The sequence below is a fragment of the Elephas maximus genome, chromosome 1 (genome assembly GCF_024166365.1).
Source record: "Elephas maximus indicus isolate mEleMax1 chromosome 1, mEleMax1 primary haplotype, whole genome shotgun sequence".
Lineage (NCBI taxonomy): Eukaryota > Metazoa > Chordata > Mammalia > Proboscidea > Elephantidae > Elephas > Elephas maximus.
Genome location: NC_064819.1, coordinates 73,889,907 through 73,912,351, shown reverse-complemented (window position 1 = coordinate 73,912,351; position 22,445 = coordinate 73,889,907). Strand labels below are relative to the sequence as shown.

Below are 22,445 nucleotides of genomic sequence, written 5' to 3'. Positions count from 1 at the left end.
ACGGGGGCAGTTCTACTGTGCCCTAACTAAGGTCACTATGACCTGGAATCAACTTGACGGCCAAGCGTGTGGGTTTTCTTTTGGTACTATCAAAAAAGGATCATTACAAAAAAAAAAAAAAAAAGATTATTAGGAAATAAGAGGAAAAACACCATCCAGACGTTAGGCCCAATTGCTCGGTGGGAACACCACGTCTTCGGGGTGTAAGGTTCTGTTGAGTGCCGAACTAAAAAGAATCCACACAGGTTTATTAGGAGTTTTTTTATCTTCTAGAACGAGTGATCAGAAATCCGGAAAAGAGCTCGTCCTGGAAAAAGAAATTACACATTTCCTTTAGAACCTAGACCAAAAGAGAACCCAGCGGCCCCCTTAGCGCAGTGGGCAGCGCGTCAGTCTCATAATCTGAAGGTCCTGAGTTCGAGCCTCAGAGAGGGCATGCTGTTTTCTTCGTGCCTCTTTCTTTGTACTTGGACAGATGATAATCACATTTCTTACGGAGATAAATATTCATAGCATTATGAGATAGCTGTACTTACCTGCAGCTGGGACGGAGTCCCTTCTTTTCTACAATACCAAGAAAGTGAAAGTGTGTCAGGCCCAGAACTTGCCCAGGGTAACGGTCTCTTGGTCCCCGGTTGCCCCGAGCTCCACGCTCCGCAGAGGATGTTTCCTGAGAAGTTCTGGAGACGCTCCACCCTCGGTCCGGTTCTGGCTCCGCCAAGGCGGTGGCCCTGAAGCTCCCGGAGACCCTCATGGTTCAGCAAAACCATAACAGTTTTATTCCCAAAATAACCAGTTAACCAAAACAGCCGAGAGCGCCGGGGTTAGGCGAAATTGTCCCTGGCTTATTTATCCTCCAGCTTTGCGCCTCTGTTCTTTCTGTAAAAGCGGCTTCCCACTGACTACCTCGGAGCTTTACACTTGGAAGCAGATAGAGAAAACTTCTAGTATTTTATTTTATGGGCACATAGAAGTCAGGGAAACATTGGACGTTTTGAAATCTAGTAAATTTGATCTTTTCGCGTTTTTGCCCCTGTGGCGCAGTAAAGATCTCAGGCTGCTAACCAAAAGGTCCGCAGTATGAACCCACCAGCTGCTCCTTGGAAACTTCATGGAGCAATTCTACTTTGTCTTGTGAGTCGGAATCCACTCAACAGCGATGAGTTTGTTTGTTTTGTTTTTGTATAGTTCCGCATATTTCGGGACTGGCAACGTCTTGACTGACACTCCAACTGATAGTACTTAGAAGATGAAGGAAAACGGGGGAACAGCTTTGAGAAGAAAACCCCGAACTGGCGGCGATGCACAAAGAGGAAGAAGGCCCTCCCCTTCCGCTCCCCTTCCAGAACACTTCCACCGTTGCCATAGCCTTGGCGTGGGGCCTGCTTCTCTGCACCCGCGGGGACAGCTAGATAAAAAATACAGATGAACATTTCAATAAATAAGCCTAGCACACTTTTAAAATGTGGTACTTCAGCATCCACTAATTCATTTTCTCAAAAGAGCAAAGGAGCAAAGAAATTTGGACTTAGTCCCTATGTTTTTTTGTTTGGCTGATGAGTGAACTTTTTTTCCCCACAAACCAATCAGATATTGCTATTTTCTCGTTAATGAATTACCATGCCTATCTTTACTGTTTATTCTTCCTGCTTCAATGCTTCTTTTTTTTACTTCTTTTGTTGAATGCACAGCTTATTTAATCATTGTACTTCTAAAGCATTTAAGACTAGAATCTAAAATCGAAGAAGTACCTTGAAGAATCATAAAATTTGTCAACACATCATTTGCATTTTTTTCAAAGTAGTCTAATAATGTATTTTAATGATTTTTCTAATGTATGCGTTAAGAATTAATATTTTATTGATATATAAGTTTCTTTTTAATATGATATTCTCTTTTCATCTTGCTTATATTTCATATATATATCTATGTATGCACATAATTTTATAAAAAGGAATAGAATTTACCACCCCTCATATTTCTCACTATTAAATTTTTTAAATCTAATTTTGTAGTATTGAATAAAAATTCAGTGTTAATGAATAGATGTCAAGATTTTTGTCATATTTAGAAAAGCAATTAATATATTATTGAGATTCAGAATACTGACTATCACTTGATTGGCTTATTAATGTCCTACACAGTTTATGTCTCCTAGTATTTTTAAATGGAATAGTGCTAAGTGTGAGAGAAGCCACACTGTGAAATTATTTCAATTGTAATCCATATCCTTGGTCTTCATTTTACTGTTGGGAGGACAAAACACACTTGTCAATTTGTCAGGTTGCATGAGGAAAATGGATTTGTGCTGGAATTGATGAGTTATCCTACCTGCCTGTGATTCTTAGAAGCATATTAGATTCCTTTAGCTCACTCCTTTACCTCTTTTAGGGCTAGGATTAACTTGAGAAAATAACATAATTTAGCTTTTCCTTATGAAACTAATCATTTGGAATTCATATCTGTCTCCTCCATCTGATTTTTTTCTTTCTTCCGGAATATTCCTTTCACCCAGATGCCCTGATCTAACCCGAGACACTGGGAATACACTGGCAGAACAAGAAAGGAAAAGGCTCAGGAGGTGTACACTTTAAAGAGAAGATAGACAATACAGCAGTAATTTAGTGATGCTCTTCAGTACAGATACATTTTACACAGAAGATGGAGCCGCAGAGGGCATTGATTTCGTTGAAGTCATCAGAAAAAGTTCTCCAAAGAAGTGACATTTGTGTTGAGACCCAAATGACTGAGAGGGAGGCCACAGTGCCAATACTGGAGCAAGATTGGACAAGCTCTCAAAGAAGACTGTCAGCTGTAGTGAGGGCCTCTGGAATGAGCCAACCAGCCTATAAAGGAACCAACAGAAAACCCCAGTGACCACCTCTGTGGCATTAGGTGTCTGTGCAGCTGAGCCAACTGTGAGAAGTCTCTCAACCCATTTCCTCTACACTGCATCACTGCCCTCACCGGTGCTAGTTTCCCAGGACTCCTTCATGTTCTGAGCATCATCATGAGGCTTCTTGATGGTTCAGAACCTGAGGACTTGAGACTCAGATGCTTAGCTCAAGTGGGAGAGGAAAGCTGTGAGCTAGGGGTGAAACAAAAGGACTCCGCTGCTCTGCAGTACAAGTACCCAAAGGCTCTCTATCTTTTCTTCACTGTCTTGACCCTCACCAGGATCTGCGAGCTGATGGGAATAAAATTGCTTTTCACTATTCTCAGCTGGGAGTTTTTGTTTTGTTTTCTTTTGTTTTTTCTCATATTTTGCCTATTTCCGCCTCTAAAACTAGAGGAAAAAATCAATTCAGGTTCTGGTATTGGTGCTGGAAAATTGCATCTATGTTTTCCTTTTTTAATTTTTGAGGCCATTCTAAGGATATAAATCTGGACTGCCATTACAGTGACCTGTAATATCAGTGATGGTGGGTCACTGATGGTGGGACCTGAGACAGGCCCTTACACTTCCCTCCGAGGTGACCACCTATTTAGGATTATCTTCCTGCTCCCACTCTTCCCACATGCATTTCCTCTAAAGATTTCATTGGGTCTCAGAATCTTCCTTTCACTGACTCTCCGGATTTTCATGCCCCTCCCCAGGCCCATGAAACTGGGAGACCCCAGCCTCACAAATTCTCCGGTTTGTCTAGTCTTTCTAGGATCCACCCATTAGCTTTCTTGTTTGCCAGGCTGCTGTTCTCTGCCTTCAGGCGACAACTCAGTAAGACCCCATGTGACAGAGTAAAACTGCCCTGTAAGGATTCCTAGGCTGTAATCTTTACAGGAACAGATTGCCAGGACTTTCTCCCTCAGAGCTGCGGTTTCCCAGGCTAAAATGGATGAAATATTCAGGACAGCTCAGTACAGAGAATGTTACTCTGCCTTTCTCTTACTTCCTGGAACTTACTGTAGCCTACTTGGGGTTGTGTCTCCACTGCCCTTTCCCTGATTTCCTTCACCTGGTCTTGTTTTCAGCCAGAGGAAAAACTGGAGAACGTGGACGTTTATCACCTTACCTCTTGCTTGCTAAGAAGGGCTCTACCACAGGAGCTAACTTCCCTCATCTACAGGCGATTTCAAGATTTGGGCTCATTTGCAATTCTGATTAACAAATGCCACTCCCTCTGGTCACCAGGACTGAGGCCAGCATCCAAATACAGTAACTGCTTAGCGTCTCAGAGACTGCCTAGGGCAAGAGGCGGGAGCAACATTGTTTTGAGAGGAGGAGGGAGGGGATAAGGAAGACCTGGAGAAGATCGCTGTGGGAAATTTCTTGTTTCCATTATAATTTATACTTCTCAATTTCATGGAAGAGAAGGAAGCAAGTCCCATCGACTCATCGAGGGGTGACCACGTTGTTAACTGACGGGTTAATTAGCACAGGTATCCCGGAATTTGTGGCTCTTCTGTTTAAAAACTGGGTTATCAACTGACTGTTGACGTGATGTCTAGGAGATGGTTTGGAGTCAGCATTTCCAGTCTCCACATTCACTTGCCATCTCCCACTGTGACTAAACCAAAACCAAACTCACTGCAGTGTAGTCGATTCAGACTTGTAGTGCCCCAAAGCAGAGAGCAGAACTGCTCCGTTTCCAAGGTTGCAAGTCTTTACAAAGGCAGACTGCCACATCTCTTTCCGGAGGAGCCACCGGTGGGTTGGTTGGCAGCCAGCGCTTTAACCACTGCACACACTGCCCCCCAGTGGACCAGCTGTGCATAACTAGAAAAGTTTGCGGGGCAAGTTGTACATTTATACTTAATTCAAGACAAGCACTTTTAGTTTAAAATTCCAATTAAATATTCCATCTTTTAGACTTGAAAGGGCATTTGTTTTGTTTTTCAGTTGCTGAAAACATAACTGTTAGAAAGACATCAATGTTCATCTTTAATTGTTGACGCTACGAGATCTACCTGGGAACAGGAGGGGACCATGCCCTGGAGAGTTGTTCAGTCTGCTACTTCCTGTTCCTCCCCTTCCCATTCCAACAACATTGTAAGTCCCTTGTGCTCCCCATTCTCCCTGAGACACCCCATCCTAAGAAAACCCTCAGCTCCTCCAGGCCAGCAGCAGTAGGGTTTCTCCCTGATATCTGGAGGCTGCACTACTTCCCCTAGCTCAGTTATTTCAGAGTGTTGTGATGGATTTTATTTCTGACCTTCATCTACACAGGAATCTCATTTTCACATTAAATCCCATTTTTACTGAATGAATAAATAATAAGTTATTTAGATGACTCAAATGAAAGAGTGGTCAAGTGAACCTTTGTGACTGGAATTAACTGACAAAAACTTGATTCAGGGCCTGACAGATCTGCAAAACAGCCCGTGTCCAAGGGTTTGGGCTGGGGGAAGATAGGACATTATACATACAGTGAATGGCAGGTGTATAGATTAACAGCTGGTCTTTGTGGGACCCCACGCAGACTGACAGGGCTAGAGCTGCCTCTGGTTACAGTTCAGCCTCGATCTTCCTTAAATCCTTGTGCCTCAGCAGGTACTGTTTGATCTTGCCTCACAGAGGGCTTGAGCTATGGGTATGTGGGAAAGTGAATGCTGGATTTAGGCTTCTGTGGCTTGAGTCCCTTTACTCCAGAGCCTGTAGACATTTGTGGAGCACTTGAAATTCCACTCCCTTGCCTCCAAGCCACTAATACCTGTGGGAACTAATGGAGGCTGTCTGCTTGTGATTCCCTCTTCCTTCCTTCATTGCATCTCCAATCTAATCCTCATCCCCACTCTCAACTTTGGGCAGATAGGTGAGACGTGTTGCCAAGACTGGAAAACATTTTAATTTTGAAAACCTCTTTTATCACAGTTTCTGTGGTCCTGAGCATATTTAGTTTCTGGACCTGGACATCCAAATTATCTTTGTAGACGAAGACTGCTATTGGGAGTCCAGAAAGTTTGGTCTAAAAATTGGGGATAAAGAATACAATGAATTCAGATTTGTCTTTTTTCTTTGGAAAAATAGAAAAGCACGGAGACCACTACGACAGATATTTTATTTTAAAATTTTGCTTATTTTTAATAGTTAATAAAATCACATAGTTAAATATACAAGAGGTTTTCTAAAGAATGATAGTGAAAAATTCCCCTCCCAGCTGTGTTCCCGGGCATTCGTTTCCCTGGCCCAGATGCAGTCAGTGTTATCAAGTGCTTATGTGTCTTTCCAAAGACTGTTAAACGAATGGCCAAGAAATGATCTATGTACCTAAGTGTACTTTTGGGTAACTGGCTCCTTGTTGGGGCCCTGGTGGTACAGTGGTTAAGAGCTTGCCTGCTAACCAAAAGGTCAGCAGTTTAAGTCCACCAGCTGCTCTTTGGAAACCCTGAAGCCTCTACTCTGTCCTAGAGGGTCACTATGAGTTGGACTTGACCTAACAGCAAAAGATTTGTTTTTGAGGTTTGGCTCCTTGCTCTACACTCTTTGGAAAACTTACTTTTAACACCACTCCTTGAATCTGTTTTTTTTTTTTTTTTGTCTATTTGTTGTAATCTTATGCCTTCCTTCCCACTTTTGTTAACCAAAGATTCCATCATATGGATCTGCCATAATATATTAAACTGTTCTCCTATTGTTGGGTGTTTCGAGGGTTGTCAGTCCCTTGGTGTCACAAATATTCCTGCCATGATTATCATCATACATTTTTCTGGCACATCTCCAAGAGTACTGTAGGAAGTGGAATTAAGGGGTGAAGTATATGTGCATTTGTTACTTTGAACTGTAAACACAGAGATCAGGAGGAGAGTTCCGGCATTATCCTAATGGACCTGGCAAAGATGCTGAATAGATACAGAGAGTGCTGGCAGTGGAGTTAGATGCATTCATCCTTCCATCCCTTCAAAAAAAAATAAATAAATCCCTTCAGCAAACATTTATTAAGGGTCCATCTGGCCTATTAGGCTCTGGGGCAGTATGTTTTATATTAGTCTTTGGGATTCAGTCACCAGCAAGACAATATTACATTTTAGTATGGGGAGACAAATAATAAAAACAAAATAATAAACCAGATGATTTCAGAAATGATGGAAGTAAAACACCTGATGTAATTTAGGGAAAGCTGTTCTGAGGAAATGACTTCAAGGTGAGCCAAGTGATGGGAAAGACAGCTGCGTGAAAACTCTGGAGACTTCCAAGCAGAAGGAACAGCCATGCAAAGGTCCAGAGGCAAAATCAGCTTGGGCTATTGAAGAGGAAAATAAAAAGAAGCTAGTATTTCTAAACTAGACAGAGAAGTTGAATTGAGAAGATTTAGTGAAAAACTGAATGCCCATGCTGACAAGGGGTATGAAAGTCCTTGGGTCTCTGTCTTGGGCAATTGCATGGATGATGGTGCTTTTCTCTAACACTGGAACTTCTTTAACTAAAGCAGGTTTGGGGAGAGAAATTATTGGGTTCTCTTCAGGTTCTGTTAGTCCTGAAACACTCATGGGATGTGTCAGTGGAGATATCAGCGAGGGAGTCAGGGATGAAGGGTGGAATTAATAGACGTGGTGCTCCAGAATGCAGATGGGGATTATAGTTGAAGGCAGGAGAAATAAACTCTAGAGGGATGCACTGCTTAATATGGTTAACAACTAGCGACATGTGGCTATAGAGTATTTGAAATGTGGCTAGCCTGTAATGAGATGCTGCAAGCATAAAATATGTATGGTATTTAAAAACTATTTCTTTCATAAGTTCATATCTATCACTTGATGAAATGATAATTTAATACATAAAATTTAAAAAATATGATATTAAAATTAATTTCATTTACCTTTTTCAATGTGTCTACTGGAACATTTAAAATTATATGTGATGCATACTGGATAGCTCTGAGATAAGGTAATAATTCAGAACATCCTGGCGGGGAAAAGGTCAGAGTTACAGAAATATTTACATACAAGTCTGAATGGCTACAAAGGCCCCAGAGTTAGCTTGAGAAGGTGGTCAAGGATTGAATCTCAGAGGACACTCGTTCTTAACAGAAAGGTAGAGAAAAAGTGGAGATGAAGGAGATTAACCAATTCAAGAACTAATAAAAACAAAACAAAAAAAACCCGTTGCCAAGAATCGATTCGGATTCATAGCAACCCTACAGGACTATCAGGATTTCCCCCAAAGAGTTTCCAAGAGGCGGCTGGTGGGTTGGAACTGCTGACTTTTTGGTTGTAGCCAGAGTCCTAACCACTGCACCACCAGGGCTCCCAAAACTACCTGGGGTTGAGTAAATCCAGGGAACAGATGATTGTCATGGGGGCTGGGGGTGGGGCAAGGAATAATGGTCATATTTCAAAAGGAAGTGGAAAAAAAAGGGGGGCTCCCACTGCATTTTATGATTTTTAAGAGATCCCCCTTGACTTTGATGAGAGCAGTTTTGGTGAAATTTGAGCGGAGGCCTGAGTGACTAGAAGTGCCAAGCCAGGAGTAGAAGTGGAAAATACAGGAGGCTGAAACTTGGGGTAGTGGTCTCTGTGGTGCGTAGTAATAGTGACGCAACAAGGCGCCCAAGTTTCCTAGGTGAGAAGCTCCTAGGCAATCAACGGAAGAAGCCAGCCAGTTGAGAGCACAGCATACAAACCAAGAGGGAGAAGCCAGTCAAAATTGGAGAATGCGGGCGTCGATCCCGCCACCTCTCGCATGCAAAGCGAGCGCTCTACCATCTGAGCTAATCCCCCGATGCCCGCCTCTAGCCAAATACGCCACACCCCACCCGCTTTCCTGGTAACCTGGGACTGCTGGGAACTTCGAGCCACCAAGCCCAAGCCAGGACCGGATTGAGGGCAGAGCTTCGCAGTTGACGCTTGGGATAAAAACTCTATGAGCCAGGAGTGTGAGGAAAAGGAGTTACCAGAAAAGGTCCTGGGGAAAAACCTTGCTCCTCCCTCCCAACTTCTCTGTCTTTGTCTCCTGAAAGTAAAGAGAGCACATTCCAGCTGTGGGCCTCCCCCCTCCACCCCGAACTGCCCGGCCCACTGACACAGCTATCCCAGCCTGAACTGGAGAAGCATGTTTAATCAATAAAAATATTCTCCTATGGGCTATACGTGGGGTAACGCTGAGACTAATCAAGTGGTGCTGGAAAGAGGTTTGGGCAAGGGTCCCAGGATCTTCGGAGTCTCCAGAACCCAGCGCTTGCAGAGACCGAATGTCCCCATTAGCAAGGTGACTCTGCTCTGGCCGCCTGAGCTGAATGCCACGTGAGATGTGGTTGATACGGAACCTCACGCAGTTTCTTTCAAAGTGGCATAATATTGCAATTTCAAAACCACATTTTAAAGTGTGTTTCGTCTTGGAAGTTAGAGGAAGATCTCATTCCCAAGTTATTTTGAGAACATTTTAGTCAGAATGAGCCCTTCAGGGAGATGAGTAGAGGCGTCAATTGTCACCTTCTTTGTAAAAGCATACCTGATCACCCGAATTAATATACCAGCCCTCACCTTCACACATGCTTGTCCCAAATCTCTCTGCTCTGTCTTTCTCCGTAATACCTGGTCAATTGCAGAGAAGCAGAGAGAAGAGAGATTTTCTTCTGCTCCCTGCCCATGGATTGTCAATGTGAGTAAAGACAAAAAATCAGCACACCCAGACTCTCCTGCTTGTTCCTCCTGACACAATTCCCAGGGTGTTCTTTTTACTTAGTCACCAAGAGGAGAAAATTTATTTTCCTGCAAAGACATTTTTTAACTTTGGGCTGAAGCCCCAAAGCCAGTTATTTGGAAAAGTTCTGTTCCTTTTTCTGTTTTGTGTACAATGTTTAATTTCTTTTTCAAACCTAGCACAGAAGCACAGGACACAGTGGCACTGCTCTCGTTAAAGCCAGGTAAATCCGAATACCGTTGGGCAACCATGGAATTAGGGAAGGCAACCGGAGCATATAAAATTGAAGAATGCAAGGGTCGATCCTGTTACCTCTCGCATGCTAAGCAAGCACTCTACCACTTGAGCTAATTCCCCTTGCTTTCTCCCTGTTGAGTTCACTTTTATATCAGAAATGCAAACATCTCTCCGTGTCCTACTTTGGTTTTCAGGTTACTCGAATCTACAGAAATTTCACGATTACCAGGGCAGAGCGGGGCAGGACCCAGAGTAAAGCTTCTCAGAGACAGCCTCAAAGGAGGAGCTCAGTGACAAACCTGTACTCAGAACCCGGAACATGGGGAGAAGGAAGACTGAGAAAGACCTCTTTAAGAAAGCTCTAGCTCTGCTTCAATTTCACTCTCCCCACTTTGTCCTATAAGGTCGCTCTGAGTGGGAATCAACTAGACTGCACTCAATAGCAACAACAATAGATGAGGAGAAGAAAGCATGCCCCTAATTAGCACAGTTATCCCTAATGCTCTGCTACCTACATCACCTTTTAGTAACACCTTCTTCCCCAGTCCATCCCATAAATCTGGGAATAAGCCCCAAGAATCTTTCCAATTTACTGTTCTTCAAATAACTAATGTTTTATCTAGTATCTTTGCTACTAATAGATTTCTCCATTAGGAGGGTTGAGATCTGTAATGCGTTTCTTCCACAGGTCTAGATTATAATGATTGTCTATTAAATTTCTGATCACTAAATTCAGCATTTTTGTTTTCAGAAGTAATCAGACTGGAGAGGTCACTTATACCACCCAGTTTGTGACAATTTGTTACTGAATCCCCAAGAATAAACACAATCAGGAATAGTGCAATTCATTATCTTGTATATATATATCAATATACACATATACATACAAGAATATATGTAGGCTACATTTCTATAGAAATTAAGTTGCTGGATCCAAGGGTATGTGAGTTTTTGTTTTGGTAGATATTACCAAGGTGACCACAGAAAATATAAAAGTTTATACTCCATTGGCAATATATGAGAAGAGCTGGTTCAACACACCCTTACTAACCTGAAGTCTTTTTTCCCCCAAAATGAAAGATGAAAATCATGATCTTTACTTTGATAAATTTTGAGATACCAGAGATATAATTCAAGTATGCAGTTGTGAAGAATAGTGATGGGGAGGTAAAATACAAAATAAACTATATGTTTTCCTCGTTTTCTGCTTTAAGTAAATATTTTCACAAATATTTCTTCACTCTGAATTAACTCAACATATAGGGTTTTGAATTCAGGAGAAATATTTTAGCATCTACTTTGTGACGAGTTATCTACCAAATATATATTCTCCTATTTTACCTTATTTAAATAACCCTGGTATTGTAGGTGGTAGCCATGAGTAAAAACAAAATCTGCATTTCCTAAGTTCCTTTGTACAACGGTTTTCATGTCATATAGAATTTGCCAATAAGATAGAATATCAGTAAGTCTGATTGAGAATGCTGGAAAAGTTTTCTTATCCTGACACAGATGTTACTCCTTTTTCCTTATTGCTTCTTTCTCATTCTTGCCTGGATTGCCGAGAGGAGATTGAGTGGCTCAGTCATTGCATAAGACGACAATGACATTCCTACCCCAAAGATGGAAGCTAGAAGGAGTCTCAGTCCTTATAAATTTTGGTGCCTGTGCAAGTTTGTTCTGCCAGAGATCTTTTTTTTTTTTAATGAATAAACAAGCCTTTATTTGGTTAGGCAACTGTTAAATGTGTACCTATACAATCCTGAAAGGCTACAGTATTAGTCCCTGAAGAGATCTATGTCCATAAGTATTTCATGCAAGTATCAAGCACATTGTCAGTATGCAGTTAGGCAGCTGTTCCTGATAATTAATATGAAAGGACTGACAATGGCATAACTACTAGTAATATTTCAATATTTGTTGCTATAGGATGTCTTCCTGATAAAGAAGCTACATAGAAGGGCAAAATACAATCTGTCCAATAAAAGGAAAGAAAGCAAAACATCAGCAGAAGAAGACTTTGAATGGCTTTGGTCTCAGGAGTGGTTTTGCGGCTATATCTAGAGTTTTTAAGATACAAAACATGTTTGTGGTGTTTATGAAGGAGAAGTGCCATGTGGCTGCTGGCCCAGGTCATGAAGCCCATAAAGAATACATCTTGCAATATCATGAGAATGAGAAAAATCCATCTCATTATCTCTCTGGATGGTGAAATTGAGCAATAGTTAGCATAATGTCTATATCCAGATCTGGTTATGTTGCTGATGGTTTTGATGGAGTAGAGCAAGTTAGTTAGTCTTCATTAGTGAATTGAAGATCCAAAAGCACAGACAAGTGAAAATCATGCCAGGGGGTCCTTGGTATGAACTTCATCCATGAAGCATCTCTGGCCCTGATGGTGGTATCCTGAACCACAATCAGAAGGCTGGTGGTGCAGATGTAAAGACCCCAGGACACTCTCCAAAGATAAATAAAAATTTTACAACCAACAGCACTGAGGAAGTTTATTAAGCCAAATGCAGCTATTGTCTCTGGTATTCCTTTGGTAAAAAGTATCATGGTATTGGTCAAAGCCAGATGACTGAGAATAAGGTCAGTCTGTTTCTTCTCAAGACTCATGATGAACATATACATATGTTCCACAAATACAAAAGAGTTTCCCACAATGCCAGGTCCAGTTAGAAAAAGCAGGACTGTTCCTTGCAAAATGTTACTCCAAAGCATCTTAGTTTATGTGCATAAGAACTACAGAATCAGGAAAACAAACTTTAAGAAATGCAAATAAGCTGAAATATCATGTGCTCCTCAAAATGTTTTTTTGTATCTGTGGATCCCTTCAGGAATAACTACATTAAAAAGAAGTTGGATACCTCAGTCAGTGAATATATACTGTTGTGTCCTGTGTTCTTTTCTTTCACTCGTTGCTTTTATATTCATTTCTTTGGCTTCGGTGCCATATATCTGGAGTGGACTTCAAAATATGCGTCTCCAGCCTAAATTCAGGCCAGATTCAGAAGAGGATGTAGAACCAGGGATATCATTGCTGATGTCAGATGGATCTCAGCTGAAAGCAGAGAATACCAGAAGGATGTTTCTCTGTGTTTTATTGACTATGCAAAGGCATTCAACTGTGTGGATCATAACAAATTATGGATAACATTGCAAAGAATAGAAATTCCATAACAGTTGTGCTCATGAGGAACCTGGACATAGATCAAGAGGCAGTTGTTCAGACAGAACAAGGGGATACTGAGTGGTTTAAAGTCAGGAAATGTGTGCATCAGGGTTGTATTCTTTCACCATACCTATTCAACCTCTTTGCTGAGGAAATACTCCGAGAAGTGGGACAATGTGAAGAGTAAGGGGGCATCAGGATTGGAGGAAGACTCATTAACATCCTGCGTTACGCAGATGACACAACCTTGCTTACTGAAAGTGAAGAGGACTTGAAGCACTGACTGATGAAGATCAAAGACCACAGCCTTCAGTATGGATACACCTCAACATAAAGAAAACAAAAATCCTCACAACTGGGCCAAGAAGCAACATCATGATAAACAAGAAAAGATCGAAGTTGTCAAGGATTTCATTTTACTTGGATCCACAATCAACATCCATGGAAGCAGCAGTCAAGAAATCAAAAGACGCATTGTATTGGGCAAATCTGCTGCAAAAGACCCCTTTACAGTGTTGAAAAGCAAAGACATAACCTGGAAGACTAAGGTGCACCTGACCAAAACCATGGTATTTTTAGTCACATCATATGAATGTGAAAGCTGGACAATGAATAAGGAAGACTGAAGAAGAACTGACGCCTTTGAATTGTGGTGTTGGTGAAGAATATTGAATATACCATGGACTGCCAAAAGAAGGAACAAATATGTCTTGGAGGAAGTACAACCAGAATGCTCCTTAGAAGCAAGGATTGCAAGACTGCATCTTACTGTGGACAGGTTGTCAGGAGGGATCAGTCCCTGGAGAACAACATCACTCTTGTTAAAGTACAGGATCAGTGTAAAGTGGAAAACCCTCAACCAGGTGGTCTGACACAGTGGATGCAACAATGGGCTCAAAGATAACATCGGTTGTAAGGATGGCACAGGCCCATGCAGTGTTTCGTCCTGTTGTGCATAGGGTCGCTATAAGTAGGAACCAACTGGACGGCACCTAACAACAAGAACAACAAGCTCAAACTTTGTCCTTCATCCTTTGTGCCTTGCTTATTCCTAAAACCCATTTCTTTTTCTCCATGACCTCTTTCTAAAATGTTTTAAAGTCCACCAAATACATGAAATCTAGATGCTTCATCTTACTCATGAGGCATTGCTTTAACTTTTCTGCCTACAGTGACTTCCTCCAATACCCTCTCTCCTTCTCTCTCCAAGTTAAAGCCAATCCCTATGTATTCTTTAACATCCAACAGAGGATATTCATTGTTTATATATCCCCCATTCAAAAACCTTTTGAGACTCCTGGATATCTGCATTTACCTATAACCGTCAACAGGCTGGGTTGCATTTCTTTAAATATGTGCCTTAAGGACAGAGACTATCTTGTAATCATTCTTCTCTGAATGCTCCCTAGCTCAGAGTCTAACACGTAAGAGGCACTCCGTAAACATGCATTGAATACATCAAAATTAGGATGCATAAAAGAATTTAAGGTTTTGTGTTAATAATGGAAGTGAGTGCAGTGGTTATTTGGACAAATTTGTGACTATTACACTGGAAAATTTGGAAACTGCAAGTTAATCCTGGTGGGTCATCATAGATGGGAGTTGCATTTGCTTAGGTTAGTTTTTTTGTTAGTTTATTTCATTTTTTTTTCTTCCAGATGAATAGCTAGGTTTGAACATCAAAGCAGTCACTAATGATGCCAGCAAGAAAATTAATATGTATATACTTGGAAAGAAAATAAGCAATGATGGGTTCCCTGTCTTGATCTATTTCTGAAATGCTAATGGACGTTTCCCTAATACAAACGCTGGCACTCTTAACAAATTGTGGCAATGCCTAGTTTGAGGCATGCTTTTCTATTTATCAAGGGAGCATCACAATGGATTAGACTAATAACCATTCTTTTTTTTTTTTTTAAACAAAGATGTCACTTTGAGGACTTAAGTGTCCTGATCCGAGCATATTTTCAATTGCCTCATATGCATATGCATGTGAAAGCTGGACAATGAATAAGGAAGACTGAAGAACAGTTGACGACTTTGAATTACAGTATTGGCAAAGAATATTGAATCTACCATGGACTGCGAGATTGAACAAAACTGTCTTGGAAGAAGTAAAGCCAGAATGCTCCTTAGAAGGAAGGACAGCGAGACTTTGTCTCACTTGCTTTGGACATGTTGTCAGGAGGGACCAGTCCCTGGAGAACAACATCATGCTTGGTAAAGTATAGGGTCAGTGAAAAAGAGGAAGACTGTCAGTGAGATGGATTGATACAGTGGCTACAACAATGGACTCAAACATAGCAACAATTGTGAGGCTAGCGCAGGACTGGGCAGTGTTGTTTTTCTGTTGTACATAGGGCCACTATGAGTCAGAACCTACTGCATGGCCCCTAACAACAAGATCAACAACAGTAGCAGAGATGCTATGAAAGATGGGGAAAATAAACTGAGTGGCTGGTGATGGCCAAAATTTTTCACAGTCACTCAGAAGACAAAGGAGACATGAGGGCCACAAGTTTCCAAGAAACAATTGATCTTCCCCTAGAAATACAGATTTATGTCCTTCCCAGTGAATAATAACAAACAATGCTATCTTTATATCAGTTTACAGCAAGGAAAATCAGATCGCCTTGCAAGAAATGGAAGAAGTCATGGAAAACAAAACAAAAGACAAGTGCTGCTTCTTATTTTGGCCAAGAGCTAAAATGAAAAACATGTGGCCAGTGTGGAAGGAATCTGGTACTGTCAGAGACTCAACAACTTGGATTCTTTGTAAGTGATGCACAGTCCAGCTCCATTCCTGATATCTACTGCCTTCCAAAAACATCACTGCATGAAACACCTGTTTTCTGCAAGATAGCACAACTCACCAGAAACATGCTTACCCCAAAGAAATAAAGAGATGGTAAAAACTGACTGCAATAAGATTTATGTGAAGATAAATCCTAGTCTGATTCTTAAGAAATGTTTCTAGTCTCCCTTGACTGGCTGCCCCTTGGGATCATTGTCCTATTATCAGGGATGAGATGGTAGCAGTCTGTGCTTCAAGTTCTATTCCATCAGTTTGAGGCTGATACAACCAAGTAAGCATTAAATTAGCTAGGCTGCAAACTCTGTTATGAAGTCCAAAAACTGTTTAAATTCATTTTATTTGGGAGCTCTGTTGTATCAAATATTCCTTGAAATGTGTGAGCCATTGGCTGGATCCTGGACATGTTTTGTTTATAGTATTGTGATTATTTTGTGTTGGTTCCAGTCAATGTCTGACTTCCAGTGCATGATACACCACAATGAAGAATGACCCAGCTGAACCCTTTTAAATTCCTCATTCACAAAATCATGAGGAAATGAAAATCGTGTTTTAAGCCACCAGATTTTAGGACTAAGTTTTTGTATAGGTGTAGTAATTAGAATATTATATTTTAATAATAATCTAAAGTTAATAATATACACACTTCTTCTAGATTCAGAGAAGCAACAAAATAGTAGGTAATGTCACTATTTCCTGTTGAAAATGATTGGGACGCTTATAAAGTTATATCCATAGTCCATCTACGAGCTAAAAAGATCCCATATGTGTCATTAGTATTAAAAAAAAGGTGGCAAATTATGAAATGTAAAGTTTTCGAATTTGTACATCTTTATCGTTTAATTCATAAGTAAAGCCACTTTCAATTGTCCCTAACACAGGAATGTGTTTGAGAATCAGGGTGTTGGATCAGAATGAAGACGTACATACAAAACCTTCTGATAGAGTATAACATTAGCTTGAGTACAACTTCTGAATTAAAGCCTGCATTTACTCTAAAGGTAATAGTTTATTAAATCCTCTCTGAAAAGCATCCTGTTATGTAATTTATAGTTTACATAAATCAACCAGCTACTGTGAACATTAGAAGCCTGGAGTGAAAATATTATATATATATATATATATCACAAATATTATATAATAGCTATATAAACCCATTGCCAGTCAACTCCGACTCATAGCAACCCTATAAGACAGAGTTAGAACTCTCCAGTAGGGTTGCCAAGAGGCTGCTGGTGGATTTGAACTGCTGACCTTTAGTTACCAGCCTGAATTCTTAACGACTTCTCCACTAGGGCTCCAAAGTATTAATATAATTATAGTATTTATATATAATGACATTAAAAAACACTTGTTATTCCTTGAATTGCACTAGATAAGACAGAAAAAGAAAAAATAAAACATGGTTCATTTTTTCAAAGAACTTACAGTCTTGTAGGAAGGGAAGGACCTAAAGAAAAAAAGTATTCATATGTCTCAAAGTATTCTGGATCAATGGATGTTATTGCAGCACATTATACATAGGAAAAAAAGAAGTTATGTGAACTTTAGAGTGGGTATTTTCAGATAGGAAATCAGGATGTAGTTCATAGAGAATGTCAGATTTGCACTGGGCCTTGAAGGATATATAGGATTTTTCTGCTGAAGTTTGTATCCTGGAATGGGGGTAGGCTGTGGAGGGCATGAGAAGGAAGACTTAAGGTATTTCATTAACAAAGACATGAAAGTAGAAAATAAAGAGACATGAAAGGAGATCAGCTTTTAGGTCATTTAGACTTCATTGAAGAGTAAATGAAAAGTAGATGGGATATGCAGTAAGACAAGATAAAAAAGAATAGAGGCATGCAGATTGGAAAGGAAGAAACTAGCTGTCTTTATTGATGGACAAAGGAAAACTGGTGGTGCAATGGTAAAGTGCTCAGCTGCTAACTGAAAGATGGGCAGTTCACACTCATCAGCCACTCTGGGAGAAAATAACCGGCAACCTGCTCCTGTAAAGATTACAGCCTAGGAAACCCTATGGGCAGTTCTACTCTGTCCTATAGGGTCTCTAGGAGTTGCAATCGATTCGATGGCACACAAAAACAACAGCAACATTGATAGATGACATGATTTCTACACAAAATATTCCAATATCTGTACAAGGTACTAGATCTAGTATGGTGAGGTGAGAAAAATCACAGATACGTGTTCAATGTACATAAATTAGATGTATTTCTATACACTAGCAGTGAACAAATGGAAATGGAAATTAAAAAATACAATTTACAATACACTGAAAAACAAAACAAGGATAAAAGTAACAAAATACATGCAAGATCTGTATGGTGAAAACCACAAAACATTAGTGAGATAAATTAAATGAAATCTATTAAATTGAGAGATATACTGTGTTCATGGTTGAAGGATTCAATATTGTTAATATGTCAATACTTCTCAAATTTATATATATACTTAATTCCTCCTAATTAAAATAGCAGCAGACTTTGTTATAGAAATTCACTCAGAAATTTAAATGGAAAAGCAAGAGATGTGGAATAGCTGAAACAATTTTTTTAATGAAAAACAAAAAAAAGATAGAGGACTCACAATACCTGATTTTAAGAAGTATAAACTTAGAGTAACCAAGACTGTGTAGTACTGGTGAACGGACTGACATATAAATCAATGGAACAGAACAGCTCAGATGTAAGCCCATATGTACACAGTTGATTTGTTTTCACAAAGATAAAAAGGTAAATTATTGGAGAAAGGCAACTTTTTACCAATTGGTGTTTCAACAACTGGCCATCCCTATGCAAAACTTAAAAAGAACCTTGAGCCCTCCTTGTGTCATATTAAAAAGTTAAGATGAATTTGGTCATAGACAATATATAAAACCTGAAACTATAAAACTTCTAGAAACAGTAGAGGAAAATCTTCATCGTATTCGATTATGACAAGATTTCTTTGATAAGACACTAAATGAAAAAAAAATTGATAAATTGGACTTTACCAAAAATTAAAAATGCCTGCCCTTTGAAAGACATCTTTAAGAAAATAAAAATATAAGGCAAATGCTGGGAGAAAATACCTACAAAACCAAATATCTGATAAGTCACTTGAATCCAGAATATATAAAAACTCTCCTAACTACAATAATAAAAAAAGGAACAGACAATACAATCTTGATGGTGCAAGAGTCTTAAGCAGGCCTCGTATAAAGAAAAACATGGATTGCAAATAAGCAAATGAAAAGACATATAATATCACAAGTCATAGAAAAGTGAAAATTAAAACCACAAGAATATACCACCACAGACATACTAGAATGAAAAACAAAATAACAAAAACCAAAACAAACAAATAAACCCAAAATACCCTTGACAAGTCCAAGTACTGGTAAGGATACAGAAAAATAGAAATTGCCATACAATGCTAGTATGAATGCAAAATGGTAAAACTACTCCTAAAAAAGATATGGCAGTTTTTTACCAAGGTAAACATAGTTTATCACATGACACAGCAATTTGATCCTAGATACTCATCCAAGAGAAATGAAAATATACTATCCAGTAAATATATATATATAATTCCACTAAAGAGAGACCCGTATGATGATATATACGGCAGCTGTAGTCATAGTTGCCAAAAACTGGAAATAATCCAAATACTTATCAACTGTCAAATGGATAAAAAAATTGTGATATATGTATACAGTGAGAATTCACTGAGCAATGAAAGGAACTACTGATAAATACAACAACTTGGATTATCTCAAAATGATTACGCTAAGTAAAAGAGGCTACGTAGCACCTGATCCTATTTATGTCGTATTATGAAAACTTCAAAGCTAAAGCTAGAGGCATAGAAATCAGATTACTGGTCGCCAGGAGCTGGGAGTGGATGGAGGAGACTGACTACAAAGTAACAGGAGAGAAATCTGGGGCAAAAAGGAAATGCTCTATAACTTGACTCCTTAGTTGTTACATAACTATTGGCATTTGTGGAAATTCATAAAACTGGGCACTTAAAAACTGGACAGGTACAATTTTCTATATGTAAATTATATCTCAATAAGGTTGACTACAAAAAGCAGATAGGGGCAGATTGTTTGGCCTTACTTTAATGACTCCATTTCTAACTTCTTAAACTGTCATGTCTATACTACATATTTAGAAAACAACGATACACTTTAATTGACTTAACTACATGCAACATAGCACCATGGCTAAGAGCACACTAACTTTCACAGATTTTCGTTAAAAATAAATATGTCATTCTGTTGCACATCACAGTTTCAATGCACATGCTTGTATTTCTGCTTGGAAGGCTATCTTATCCTATTCTCTTTTTTAACGAGCAAACTCTTAATCATTGTTTCAAATCTAGCCAGGTATCATATCCTTGGGTAAGCTTTTCCTGACACAGTAGTCAGGCTCAGATGCCTCTCTTCTCTCTGCTCCAAGAAGATCTTGGGTCTGCAAATATTTTACCTTATTACACTTTACTTCAAGAAGCCCTAATGGCTCAGTGGTTAACCACTCAGCTGCTAACCTAAAGGTTGGTGATTCAAACCCACCAGCTGCTCCAGTGGAGAAAGATGTGGCAGCCTGTTTCTGTAAAGAGTTCAGCCTTGGAAACCTTACAGGGCAGTTTTATGACTTGGAATGGACTCAAAGGCAATGGTTAAACTTTTCTTCAATAGTAAATTTATTTATCCAACTGTATTAAAACACTGTTTAAGTAATAAGATATTTTAATTGAAGATGTAGCTGAGATAAATATATACACAAAAGATACTATCTCCAAAGGAAATGCAAATCATATATTTGGTCAGGAATTTGTGCCTAACATATTGAAAGAATAGTTACAAATCAATAATGAAAGTATTAAAAATCTATGTTAAAATGGGCTAAGAATTCTTCAGAGATGATATACAAGTGCCCAATAAACACGTGAAAAGATGCTCAACATCATTAGTCATCAGGGAAACACAAATCAAAACCATAATGACATAACATTTTATAAACCAAACCAAACCCAGTGCTGTCAAGTCAATTCCAAACTCGTAACGACCCTACAGGACAGAGTAGAACCGCCCCATAGAGTTTCCAACGAGTGCTTGGCGGATTTGAACTGCCAACCCTTTGTTTAGCAGCTGTAGCACTTAACCACCACACCACCATGGTTTCCTCACTTAAAAAGGAAAACAAATAAAAACCAAGCCAGTTGCCATGGAGTCAATTCCAACTCATGAAACTCCCATGTGCCTGAGAGTAGAACTGTGCTCCACTGGGTATTGAGTGGTTGATTCTTTGGAAATAGATTGCCAGGCCTTTCTTCCAAGAAACTTCTAAATTGTCTTGAACTTTCAACCTTTCTGTTAACTGCTTGCACCACCCAGGGACTCTTTATACCCATCAGGATGGCTAGAATCAAAAAGTCAGAGAATAACAAGTGTTTGTGAGGTTGTGAACTTGGAACAATCATACACTACTGGTGGGTATGTAAAATGGTACACCTGCTTTGAAAAACAGCCTGGCAGTTCCTCAAAAGATTAAATACAGATTAGCTGTATGCCCCACCAATTCCACTCGTAAGTGTATACCTAAAAGAGATGAAAACATAGGTTCGTGCAAAAACTTGTACACAGATGTTCAGTGTTGTTTATAAAAGCCAATGTGTTAATAGCCCATATGTTCATCAGCTGAGGAACAAATTAACAAAATGTGGTATATCCATAAATGGAACTTTCAGCAAACATGGATGAACCTTGAAAACGTTATGCAAAGTATAAGTTAGCAGTTACAAAAGGCCATGTATTTATGATTTCATTTATAGGAAATGTTCAGAATATGCAAATTCATAAAGACGGAAAGTATATTAAGTGGTTGCCTACAACAGGGGCAGAAACACTGGTGGCGTAGGGGTTAAGTGCTACAGCTGCTAACCAAAAGGCTGGCAGTTCCAGTTCACTAGTTGTTCCTTGGAAACCGTATGGGGAAGTTCTACTCTGTCCTAGGGGGTTTCAATGACAACAATGTGGTTCTTTTACAGCAGGGGCAGAGTGGAGGATAAGGAGGATAACTAATGTGCACAGGGTTTCTTTTTTGGGATGATGGAAATATTCTAAAATCAGATTGTGGTGTTTACCCAATTATTTGAATTTGACGCTAGCTAATTTTTTTTTTTTTTTTTAACAAGGGAGCGAGGTGAGCAAACCCCACATTTATCACTAACTGCATAGCAAAGATCAGCATGAATCCAATTTCCAGCTGAATCTGGATCCAGGCCTCACTCTTCCACCTTCTGCTCTTCATCACCAGCCACTTATGTGGCAATTCCTCTCTCTGGCCTTAAGCACCCAGAGTTAGATCGGACCTCCTTCCCAGCTCTCCTGAGCTGTGTCAAAACATCACTGACCCCCTGAGGCCAGGTCATGGGTAGCAGACTTAGGCTCAAGAGTCTGCACAACTACCTATACTTCAGACTAGCTGGACTCTCTCTCTCTTTCTTTCTCTCTTATCCCCTGGGACTAGGTCACAGCCTAGAAGGACTCTGACCTTCTTCATCAACTGCCCATGCAGCCTTTCCATATCACCCAGCCACTCAGAGCTCAGTCTACACAAATCAACTCTGTACTGCCAGCCCCTGCTGCT

General features: G+C 39.8%; 2 non-coding genes across 2 annotated transcripts; one reads left to right on the top strand and one right to left on the bottom strand.

Annotated features, from left to right (window-relative positions):
* Positions 1-363: 363 nt before the first annotated feature.
* TRNAM-CAU (transfer RNA methionine (anticodon CAU)) lies at positions 364-436 on the top strand. Its single transcript has one exon. It is a non-coding gene; the product is annotated as a tRNA-Met (tRNA).
* An 8,149-nt stretch (positions 437-8,585) lies between these two features.
* On the bottom strand, positions 8,586-8,658 carry TRNAA-UGC (transfer RNA alanine (anticodon UGC)). Its single transcript has one exon. It is a non-coding gene; the product is annotated as a tRNA-Ala (tRNA).
* Between the last annotated feature and the right edge of the window lie 13,787 nt (positions 8,659-22,445).